Here is an 11,713-nt window from a genome sequence, read left to right as displayed (position 1 = left end):
AAAAATCCGGACTTAATGCAAGTGGCGTCCCAGACTGGCCTGGGCTTATAAGGGACGACACTTACCGCTTTATTGGTAATTTTCGTTTAAAGAAAGTCTCTTAGCGAAAATCCAATATAGGCGAAGCGTCTTCCCTTGGGGATTAAACCGACCCAATGCTCGAACCCGCCATATTGTCGCGGAGTTTAGTTGTACAAAGTGGGCCCAGCGAATACACAATATACACTTACACTATTGCTCATTGAACACCGAGGTTAATTAATGCATGTGCGAAAAGTGTCGTCTTACATTAGCATGTGCAGTCCTCACATTTTTATGTCTATATATTTGGAGACTCGTATCACGCATGAATGTGCTGAGAATTAAAAAACTGTTCAGGCGCCACTTTCCGCTTTTAAGCGAAAATCGAGTTACTGCGGAGAGTGTCGTCATTGGTAAGCCTGTGCGGACGACACCACGCACCTGCAGTAAGCCCCGTGTTCATAGAGCGCGACACTGATATGGATGTATCAGGCAAAATGGCATTTGAAGTGTGTGTTGTATTTACAAAACCTAACAACGAGCAATGGCGATCAACTCATTGAAATTTCAAACAAAAAACACGTCATGAATATACCGGTACAGAGCGGATTTTATATAATTAAAGACTTAACTGATCCGATGTCGTACAAGAAATCTAATAAATAGTTTAAGATAAGCGAAGTAACAAAATATAATAACATCTTAAACTAACAACATCGATCCGAACTTGGTTCTGGTCAGTACAAACTAGACATGCATACTATTTGTTGTTATTTTCAACTTAAAAAGCATTATAGATGTCAGCGTCGTTATTGACACGTCTAAACTTAATCCAACATTGTTAGTGTTAAAGATCATTGACAAGTGTAAACTAAATCCAGAATTTTTACTGGTCAAGATCATGAGATTAAACAAGGAAATAAAAGCTAAGTATTATCCCGCAGCAGCTCAAATCCGATCATGCGTATAGATAACCAGTTTATTATACGTCTCGAGTTAATTATACGTCTCGGTCCGTTGACCCTGATACATGGTCCGCACTTAAACCAGTCGCGAAGACGCTGAGATGAACTGTAAATAAACTATGACTTATACACACACCCTTCTAACAAATACTCAGGATGTAACGAAATTCGATTCTTGTTCATCAACAATAAAATAGGTTTATATTTCTTTTAGCCAGTTTTTTAGTGCTGCAAAATCAAATGATAAGGACGAAATCGTTTTATTTTCTTCCCACAAATGTTTGTCGTACTCTTCAGTCGGTATGGAAGTCTTTTTTGAAAGACAACAATGCTACCGAAATTTGCCAGTTCGCTATAAACAGGGACCTATATTTGTTTGTATAGGTTCCTGCTACAAATAACACAGTTTGACTTCTATTTCCTATCGATAAGTATTGTGCTAAGATGATCCATTTATAAGAAACAGAGATATTTTTAAAGATCCGCGTTATGCAAAAATGGGTCTTACGTCATATGCGGCTAACATAGCTATGGTTCAGCCTCCGAATTGTGTCATATGCGGCTAACATAGCTATGATTCAGCCTCCGAATTGTGTCATATGCGGCTAACATAGCTATGGTTCACCTCCGAATTGTGTCATATGCGGCGAACATAGCTATGGTTCAGCCTCCGAATTTTGCAGCAGGGAAGTCAATACATAATGAGACCACGAAACTTTGCGCAACTGCGCAGACATGGCTTTAGCTTCGTTAGCCAACGCGCCATAAGATCTATTTTCGCATGACGTGGCTTGAAAAGTATGATTTGAATGTGTAAAAAAAAACTGCATGCTAATCAAATATGTGAATACCTTATATTTCGATGGAGAAAAAAATAAACTTATAATAAGCAAATAGAGGACACAAATGATATGAACTCCCGTTTTATATTTTTTATTTGCGAACATTTTCGTGTGGTTTGAGTAAACGTGCAATTTATGACACAAAAAGCAACAACAATTGAAATCTTTTTGTTTAATTAAATCATTTAAAGCGTAATTTTCTAACTTTATTTCAAAGTCACGATATTATATTTTAGAGTTTCCGATCGACAAACTCGCCAATGGCAATTGAAGCAGTCAGCTGGCGATTAAAGTTGAAAATGTAAAAAAAAATGGCGATTGTCTAAAAAATCAAGGTAACTCTATGAAAGATATAGTATTCCATAGCTTAACAGAGCTCAGTCAGCAGCTGGAGCATGCACTTTGCGATCGGAGGGAGAGTCACTCGCAGAAGATTTTCCTCAAGACTCCAAAGAATCGCCAAGCGGAATGGTAATTGTCCGTAGGAGGATAGTGGTTTAACTACATCGCATGAGGAGGGTCGGATATGGGAACTTCCTCGGTTTCTGTTAATCAAGCGAGTACCGTCATCCCTCGACCCGGACGTCCTCTTCTGCTGACTCGCAGAACTTGGAAGGATCGCTTGAGCGGGATGGTAATTGTCCATAGGTAGATACATGTAGTGGTTTCACTACATTGCCGGAAGAGGGACGGGGACTGCGGAGGTAGCAGCGTAGAGGACGGGCATATCGTGCTTGATATCTACAAGCTACGTTTATCATAAAACAACATTTTTTGCTGAAGTCAATGGTAATAATTTATATGTTTTTTAGCATAACAACAGTAACAATGAATAAAGAAGATCGATTTTAGGATGAATCTTACAAATCAACGACTGGAAAGTTAATTTTGAAGTCCTCGTATTGCTATATGACAACGTTTTTTGTAAAACAAATACCAACTATTCGTAATCGTAATTCATGAATTAAGATATAAGCATTTATTTAAATCTCTTTGTTTAAAAAGTAGATAAACACCTTATAAAGCGGTCATATGTCTTTTTATTTTTTACCAACTAAAAATCAAACATAGCGTAATGTTTAACTACTTTAAAATGCCACAGGTAACTTTAGGCGACAGTTTGAGTAAATACGGCGTACAAACTCATTTTACGTTTACCAGATGCTTTTATCTGACAAAAACTATCAATCTACTGTGATGCATAATTAAGAATCTGCTGCTACATTGTTTACCACAAATAGAGTGTTTACATGTATGTGCCATATGGCATTACAAGCAAACTGGTGACATTCCTAACATAAATGTACCTGATCCATCATGACTCGCACCTTACATAGTTGTATGAGGGCAATGACATTATGAGTTTCGGACCTTTGTGTGCACCTGCTACTATAGGGTTGTATAATCCAAACCGGCCCTCGTCGGTCGGTATAGACCATTGTGGTCACATTATTCATGTATTCGCTATATAACTGAGCGTTTTATTGGCCTTCCAACAATGACTTCATACATACCTACATCGAATATAAACATTGTTAATAGCTTAGCAAGCCTTTGTGCAATATAACCATAGACGGATGGAGGTCATTAGTGACACGTAAGCATTTCAGTGGTATTTGGTACTTTTCCGCTACTAATATATCGAAAAAGTTGTTTAACCCATTTATGCCTAGTGGACTCTTCCATCCTTTTAAATTGGATCAATGCTTTTCCAAAATTAGGGATGTCTAGTATATTTATTTCTATATTTATGCGTCTCATCTGGGTCTACGCTGTTTCCCCAAGGCCTTTTATCTAGACCATAGGCATAAATGGGTTAATTTCAACCTGCTGGTAATGCAGGACTCAATCACAGCAAATCTGATCCATCCCAGTACATGTACTACACTTAAAAGATATGAGCAGTCCGCACAGGCTAATCATGGACAACACTTTCCGCCTTCAGTGGATTTTTGCTAAGAAAATACTTTTTAAACGAAAAAAAATCATAACAGCAAAAGTGTCGTCCCTGATTAGCCTGCGCGGACTGCACAGGCTAATCTGGGGCAACACCTAACGCACATGCATTATACCCCATTTCACAGAGCAAAGCCCAAATACATGTCACGTTAAGTAATGCCATGTATCTGATAAAAATTCAGATCATTTCTCATAGTTTCCTGTAGGTAAATTTAACAACTGGGCCCTTTAAACGGACCGGATTGTATAATGGAATCGTTCCTTAAGTAGCATTTACAACGGGTAAATGTGAATTATATTTATATTTCAATCACTCTGTTAGTTTAGTGTATTAAAATGGACGCATTCAGACAGTGTCATACCTACGAAATATTGTGTATCGTGCCCATTTAAGAGTAAACAGGAAAGCTATTTAAATCTATTTGTTTGCGTTTGATTATAAATTAAAAAAAACAAAACATCACTATTCAAACGTTTTATTCTTTTATCCAAACTTTTAATCTTCAGGATTTAATGCTGATTGTGATTGTGATATTTAGGCCTAATACTGACTTTATACTGTGTCATGTTCGTGTAATCTATATGCACCATCAAACCTGCTTATCTCTATTAATTGTATTACTTAAACCGGATTAAACATGTTTGGAAAAGGTACATTCCTATAATTTGAGAGAACGATAGATGTTGTTAAACCGATGCCGTTCTTTACGTAATGAAAGATGTCGAAAACAGCATTCACCGGGGCGCTTTTCATTGCATGACGGCAAGCCTACCCATCTCAAATTTAGTCCGGTTCCCCATCTTAACTTCCAAATACGGTAGTAAAGGATTGGCATCAACCAAGCCTCCCACGGTGACACCAGTTTAACACTGTTATTGATATAATTTAAACTTTCTCAGTTTGCTGCTTTATCCGTCATAGCTCTGTGTATAGTTTGTTTTAAGTCGCTCAAAAACGCATTATTTATGGAGCCAAAGAATGACCCAATCGAACTTGTTCACTTTTCGCAAAAGAAAAAATATATTCGCATTAGCAAATAAACAATCTTGACAAAGATATCTACAAACTTTCCTTTTTGTAATAAGCAATAGAAATCGGACACTTTATTTAACGTTTGTAACTCCTATCCTCGATAATTTTAAAAGCCTGAATTACAGGCATAGCATTGAAATTACCATTCCAGTTCAAGAGCCTGCGTAGAATAGTGTGTGTATTTAGGTCCCGGGTTTGCCACGAACACTTCATAGAATTCATTAAAGTGGGTGCAGCACACGAGAAACATAACAGTTGTTATTAAAATGGAATTATCATTTCCTTTGTTGAATGTTTTACTTAACTGTCGTCTGTGGATTTACTCATCATGCGGCGTCTCATCTGGGTCTACGCTGTTTGCAAAGGCCTTTTTCTAGACACTAGGCATACATGGATTAAGCATAATTAATAGTATATTATACTTTATCAGCTAAATACTACATTACACTTTAGTAATAAGTTAAATAATGTATAACATATCCATCTCAATAAATGTAACGTATATCACTTATTGGCATTATTATGTCCTTGACAATTCATTTTGTTATAATAATACACAACACAGAACAGTATTATATTCGTAAAAAGCAGTAAATATTTTTTGGAATCATAATGCTCAGTAGCTGATTGCTGTTTATGATAATGCAGCTCTATGCCAAAATAATTTTTCAGCATTATTATATATTATAAGCTTTGATGCCGTTGTTGTTTTTAAAAATATATATTACTTGTTAATGCACTGTTTTACCTATATTGAGTCACAAAAATATGTACGTTTTTATATTTATTAAACCATTTGTCCGTCATATTGTAAACTGACCCTAAACATTCATGCATGGAGAGGCTGTCACCAGTCTATCTAAAGTTTAAAGCACTCGTATATGAAAACTGATGCGAGTTAAAGCTATGCATTACTTAATGTTTGTATTTACTTGTGACAAAAACATAATGAACTTCTGATGCGTTCTTTTACATACTTTAAAGCGTAGCTTGGTGTTTTAAAGGAAACAGATCTAAGTTTGTTTTGACAGACACTTAAATTGCGTGCATTTGATTCAGTGGATGTGTAACAATACAAAGCTTTAGTAGAAGGATGTTTAACTTTGTAATTTGGATTAAAAATGGATTAAAAATGAAAAATTGACATCATAACTGACCTTGAAATATTTTTCATTACTGAGTGATAAATAACGTACGACATACAGACATGTTTTGTAGTCGAAAAACCGGGGATTTATAGTTTTTATGGTATTTAAAATAACGACAGTGGTTCCTAATTTTCCGTTTTAGTCGTTATCGTGTAGTAATTATAACGTTAGCCGATTGTGAATTCTGCAACACGCAAACCCTCGTACGCGTTGTTTCAGCTGACGCTGCGACGTTGAAAAAAACCCTACTGCGATCATATTGTTAGCAGTTGCAGTTATAGCTGTTGTTTTTCCTGCTGCTGCTGATCCCGATAAGATGGCATCGAAAAACCGGGTGCGGTTTTCGCGCTCTGCAAAAAACGGAGATGCATCAGGAACAACAGGTCAACCGGACATATCGGTTACATCGGAAAGGTTAACAATTCATTACTTAACAAAATGCTAAAGCTGCAGGCAAACTTCTTGACAGCTTTTCAAGCCGAAACAATAGTATTTGTTTTGTATGGCAATAAATGATTCAAAATAGCACCACACGTCTATTTAGCCGCGACAATGTATCCCAATGTATTTCAAACTTGTGTGTATGTACATTGTTGCATACGAAGTTGCAATAAAGTTATGTCACGTGTCATTTTATTGCAATGCATACACTTTAATCATACAAAAACAAACTAACGAAAGAATCTAGTAACCTAAATGCAACATATTTGTTTACAATAAAGAATGACACTTTCCAATATATTACAATTCATACATTTAATTTTTCAATGACCAATGCTCCGGACAAATTATTAACCACTTCAAATTAAAAAAAGCGGTCATCACACACGTTCAATTGCAAAAATAGTTAAATATAATATATATTTATACATACATAACTATGATTTAAAAGTCAGTAGAAATAACTACATTGTATTATTGTGTTTCATTTAATGTGTTATTTATAAAGTCAGTAGAAATAACTACATTGTATTATTGTGTTTCATTTTATATGGTATTTATAATAGTATCTTCAATTCAGTATTTTCTAAAATGAAAAACTCAGTTTTACACGTTGATATTTATAAATTATGGAACTTGACAACATGACACGTTTATTTTTTTATCGGGATGCACGATAACAAGAACATATGAACCGCGTCAAGCGAAATTGGGTCTTATGTCATATGCGACCCAATATGCATTTGCACAGTCTGTTCACGAGCCACTCTGACCGCATTCGAGACCAAAAAACCTTGAATGTTTCCTCTCTATAAAGTGTATCTATGAGGTCACCACATAAGCAATTATGTTCCTTACGAGGGATCTTTTTATTAGAGTATCCGCTTGACTGAATTCTTAATGGATGTGCAGACGTTCGTGATTTTACAAAGTAATTACGCAGCCTGTTGGACAATGCATCAGTGTAATCCGTAAATATGAGATAAGTTTTAAACATTGTTTACATTTTTATACAGAACTTGTATTCATATTAACAAACTATTCTTGTTAAAAGCTGTCAGTTATCTTATTTAAATCCACAAATAAAAGCATGGATGTTAGTTACATTTGGATTTCCAAATGATTATGAATACAAATACTTACGTCAATTCTGCTCCATTCTCTAAACGTGCATATTTTATTTGGTTTTTTTTTATGAAAGAGTGAGATCATATAAAATATTTGACATTTTATTTCAGGAAAAAGCAGGTTTCCTTTTGAATATTATCAAAATTGTATACATTATGAGTATTGATATCATTAATGCCTTACGAAGTTTGTTTTCGTACAATACTCATGTACACAGAAATAAAATGAGCATTGTCTTGCAAAAATGGGTATTATAAAATGGGCAGTGCTCTGCGAAAAGAGGATTTAATGCATGTGCGTTAAGTGTCATCACAGATTAGCCTGTGCAGTCCGCACAGGCTAATCAGGGACGACACTTTCCGCTTGTATGATATTTTTTGTTCGAAGAAACTCTCTTCTTACAAAAAATAGAGTGTAGGCGGAAAGAGTCGTCCCTGATTAGCCTGTTCGGAATGCACAGGCTAATCTGGTACGACACTTACGCACATGTATTAAACCCAGTTTTCTCATAACGCGACTCAAATAGCGCCGGACCAGCCTGTTCATTCACGAAGTCTGGTCAGAGGATATCCCGTCCGCTTTTAAGCCACGCAAGGTTTCGTGGTCTTATTAGCGGACATCATGACTCCTTATCAGAGTATACCAATGTAGAGGCATATCTGGAGACATGCTGTTCGTATGTGCTCGGATATGTCCTTAGGCCCATGACGAGGCTAAAATGTTATATTTGATTTTCGACGCGATACTATTCTTCGAGACTATTAAGGATACTAGGTTGAAGACCGAAATAAAGACAAAATTAGCAGCGTCGTGCGAAAATGTGCCTTAAGACGTTTTTGAACAATTGTGAATACCCACCGTTTTAATAAATACGTTTAACATAGACTAGATTTATCAAAAAGCAAAGCGTTTTTGAGAGCACGTGGTGTTTAGTAGTTTATTTTCGAGTGCACCTGCAATTTGCAAAATGGCCATCGTCCCAAGAAAACTTTTGTATTCGGTGTCGGGAGACGATCCCGGGTCTGTTATTGTCCGGCGTGAAGCAACAAGTACAATGCACTTTAAACGAAAGACGAGTGAGTATGTTAGGTTTGGATGTGGGATCGAACCTCTAGACCGCGTATCAACGTATTTATGAAATGTTCTTCCAATTTACACATTTATAAACCTAGGTACGGAGGTTAAAACGTGCATTAATATTTTGCAAACACAAATTCAAGTTGATTGAGCGAGATTTAAACCAGAAATCTTCCTTTCCCTAGGCCAGCGTTTAAAATAGTATCGCAGTGTTTATTTGGCCTATGATGTTCAGTAAAAAGGGCCCAATGATTGTTATCTTTAAATAAGTATAATTATGTATCACTTTTTAGTCACTGTAATAATTGAACTAATTTGATTTCGTTTTACTTTTTTGTATTTTTTGTTGCAAGTATATATATAAATATAAATATATATAAATATATATATATATATATATATATATATATATATATATATATATATATATATATATATATATATATATATATATATATTTATTTATATACCATAGTAAATTTAAAGAAATAGTTTATCTTCACTGACTTTTAATTACATTGTTTGCTTTCTAAAAACCTTGATACTCTCTGCAATTATTGTTCATGGAATTTACACACATACAGGTTTATTGTGTTATTGATTTGGTTATCAACATTATATACTGATACGTGACATCATCTTATTAGTGCTTGAAAGACGATGTACATATGTATAAGTCTCAATTAACTGCATGTTCTGTTTTGTTACCGTCGTGCTGTTCCAACAGTTCGTTATGTTCTGTTATTGATCAAACTTAATGCATTTTCTGCTTAAGTTTGTTTGTCGTTGTTTTTATCTGATAATACGAATGGTCAAATGTTATTTAATATTTGTAGAATTAATTAATTAAATATTCATCTTTTTCAGTAATACATAGACTCCAAATATTAAACTCACATAGAATATGTTAATAATATTCTCCGCAAGTAAACAACATTATTATATCAATCACATTCCCTTGTCGTGCTATTTTATTGAAATATTTACTATGTTTATATGGCTATGTACTGATTGTATTCGCCAGTAAAATTATCTGTCTGTCGGTCTGTCTGGTCAGCTGGCAGATGAACTAGATAAGTGGGTTGAAAAATAAATTGTTAGTTTCGTGAAGTGCAACAATCTCAGATGTCATGAATTTCACTACGTTCATATCAGTATAAATTTAGAATAATATTCATGAACGCTAGCCTACACTTCCAGTCTAATCCAGCGCCAAGGATATGAAATATGGTAATCTGTGCATATTTGGTAATTATATATTTTAAACTATTTATGAGAAAAAACAAATTAACATACCCGATGTCAAATCGTAAACTATCTTTGTTATCCTTTAACGTGAATATTGTCGACTTATCGCGTGCATCTTGTAAACACTGAATAAATTATGGCTATCCCACAAAGAAAACAAATGGTGTACGGTTTCATATCGCGGACTATTGCATATACATGTACGTGTATTTGCATTTTAACAACGCGACACTGTTGTTTGACGCTTATTTGCATTGCATATAAAATGAAAAGTATTAAAAAATATATTAAAACATCAGTTGATGCGATATTTCAAAGTTCCTCCAAATGTTTGTGACTTTAGAGGATTGTGAGACACAATCCGGGTACCAACATATTGCAGCTTCAGGCGTTAAAGAGGCCTTTACACGTTTGGGTAAATTGACAAAATTGAAAAAAAGTTGTTCCAGATTCGCAGAATTTCGTTTTAGTTATTATATTTGTGAGTAAACAATAATAAGGAACATTATCCATGCTCTAAAATAGCCATTATATGCATCTTATGACGATATAAAAACCCTAAAATTATAAAGCGTTGCCACGCGAAACGAATTACTAATTTGGAGAGTTCTGTTGTTGTCGTTATATTTTGTGAAACTACGAGGAGGAGTATAAAATGCACCTGATATTGAATTCGGAAGAATGGTCGAGTGGTCTAACTGGTAAACTTTTTACTCCATGACTCCGTGGGTCAGTGGTTCGAGCCCTGCTGAGGGTTACCTTTTTTCTTTTTTTTTCTTTTTAAATTTTATTATTGATTTTTTACTGTTGATTTTTGTATCCAATGTTAACATCTATCAATATAAAGCATTTAATGACAAACTTCGAAACATGCCAAAATCTGTGAAAAGGCCCCTTTAAAGGATCTAATTGTCTTCCAGATCATGCCAGTTTCATTATTATATTCAACGAATATGTATTAATTAATACCCAAGTTTTACCACAAATTATAATATAGTATGCATAGCATTATACCTATCAATACAAACATCAATGGAACAAACATAGCATCAAATAAGCGTATATAAATACGTTACAGATTTTAATTTTTCTGACAAATGTGCTGTGAGAACACATTACAGATTATAACAATGAATTGAGATTTAGATTACTGTCCATAGTAAGATAATTAAGAAAGAATGTTCGACTAATTGTTGGTTGTACCGATGTCAACACACCACAGCAATTAAAAATGACGTATGCAACGTTCCTAAACATACAGAGAATTATTCAATTGACATCTTAGCTAATGTTCGTGTTTCTATTAAGAGAGTTATTCACACTTGGTCAACATGTCAATATTAATTGACATTGTCACAGATTCAATTTAAATAAGCAAAACGACTGACAAAGTCGGACTTATAAATATTTGCTCGTCTTTTAAAAATGGTTTATCGAAATCCTAAAAATTAAACAGCCTATGAAACTATTTTCATTGATTATTAAGCATATGCGTTTATAACACACATCGGTTTGTAACTTCACATCGGCTTGGTGTAGTGGTTACGAGTTTGGTTGTGCTTCTAGAGGTCATGGATTCGAACCACAGGGCCGTTGCTTATATGTTATTTATTCCTTGTCATTATACATGTTTAACCTATTACCACCTAGACACGTATATTCACGCATTTGTAGTCCCTTAGAAAGTTATATTCAATTTGAGACCTTTCTTACTAGATTCAAGTTTTTAAGGCTTCATCTCCAAACCTTAGATGCGGATTAGAAGCAAACAGCATGAAACCTGAACTGACTGCGAGTTACTCGCAGGCTGTTCTGGTATGATGCTGTTCGCCCATAATCATTTTAACTTGG

This window comes from Dreissena polymorpha, chromosome 14 (genome assembly GCF_020536995.1).
Source record: "Dreissena polymorpha isolate Duluth1 chromosome 14, UMN_Dpol_1.0, whole genome shotgun sequence".
NCBI classification, from domain to species: Eukaryota; Metazoa; Mollusca; class Bivalvia; order Myida; family Dreissenidae; genus Dreissena; species Dreissena polymorpha.
The sequence above is the reverse complement of the archived record's forward strand: the minus strand, read 5'-3'. Positions refer to the sequence as shown.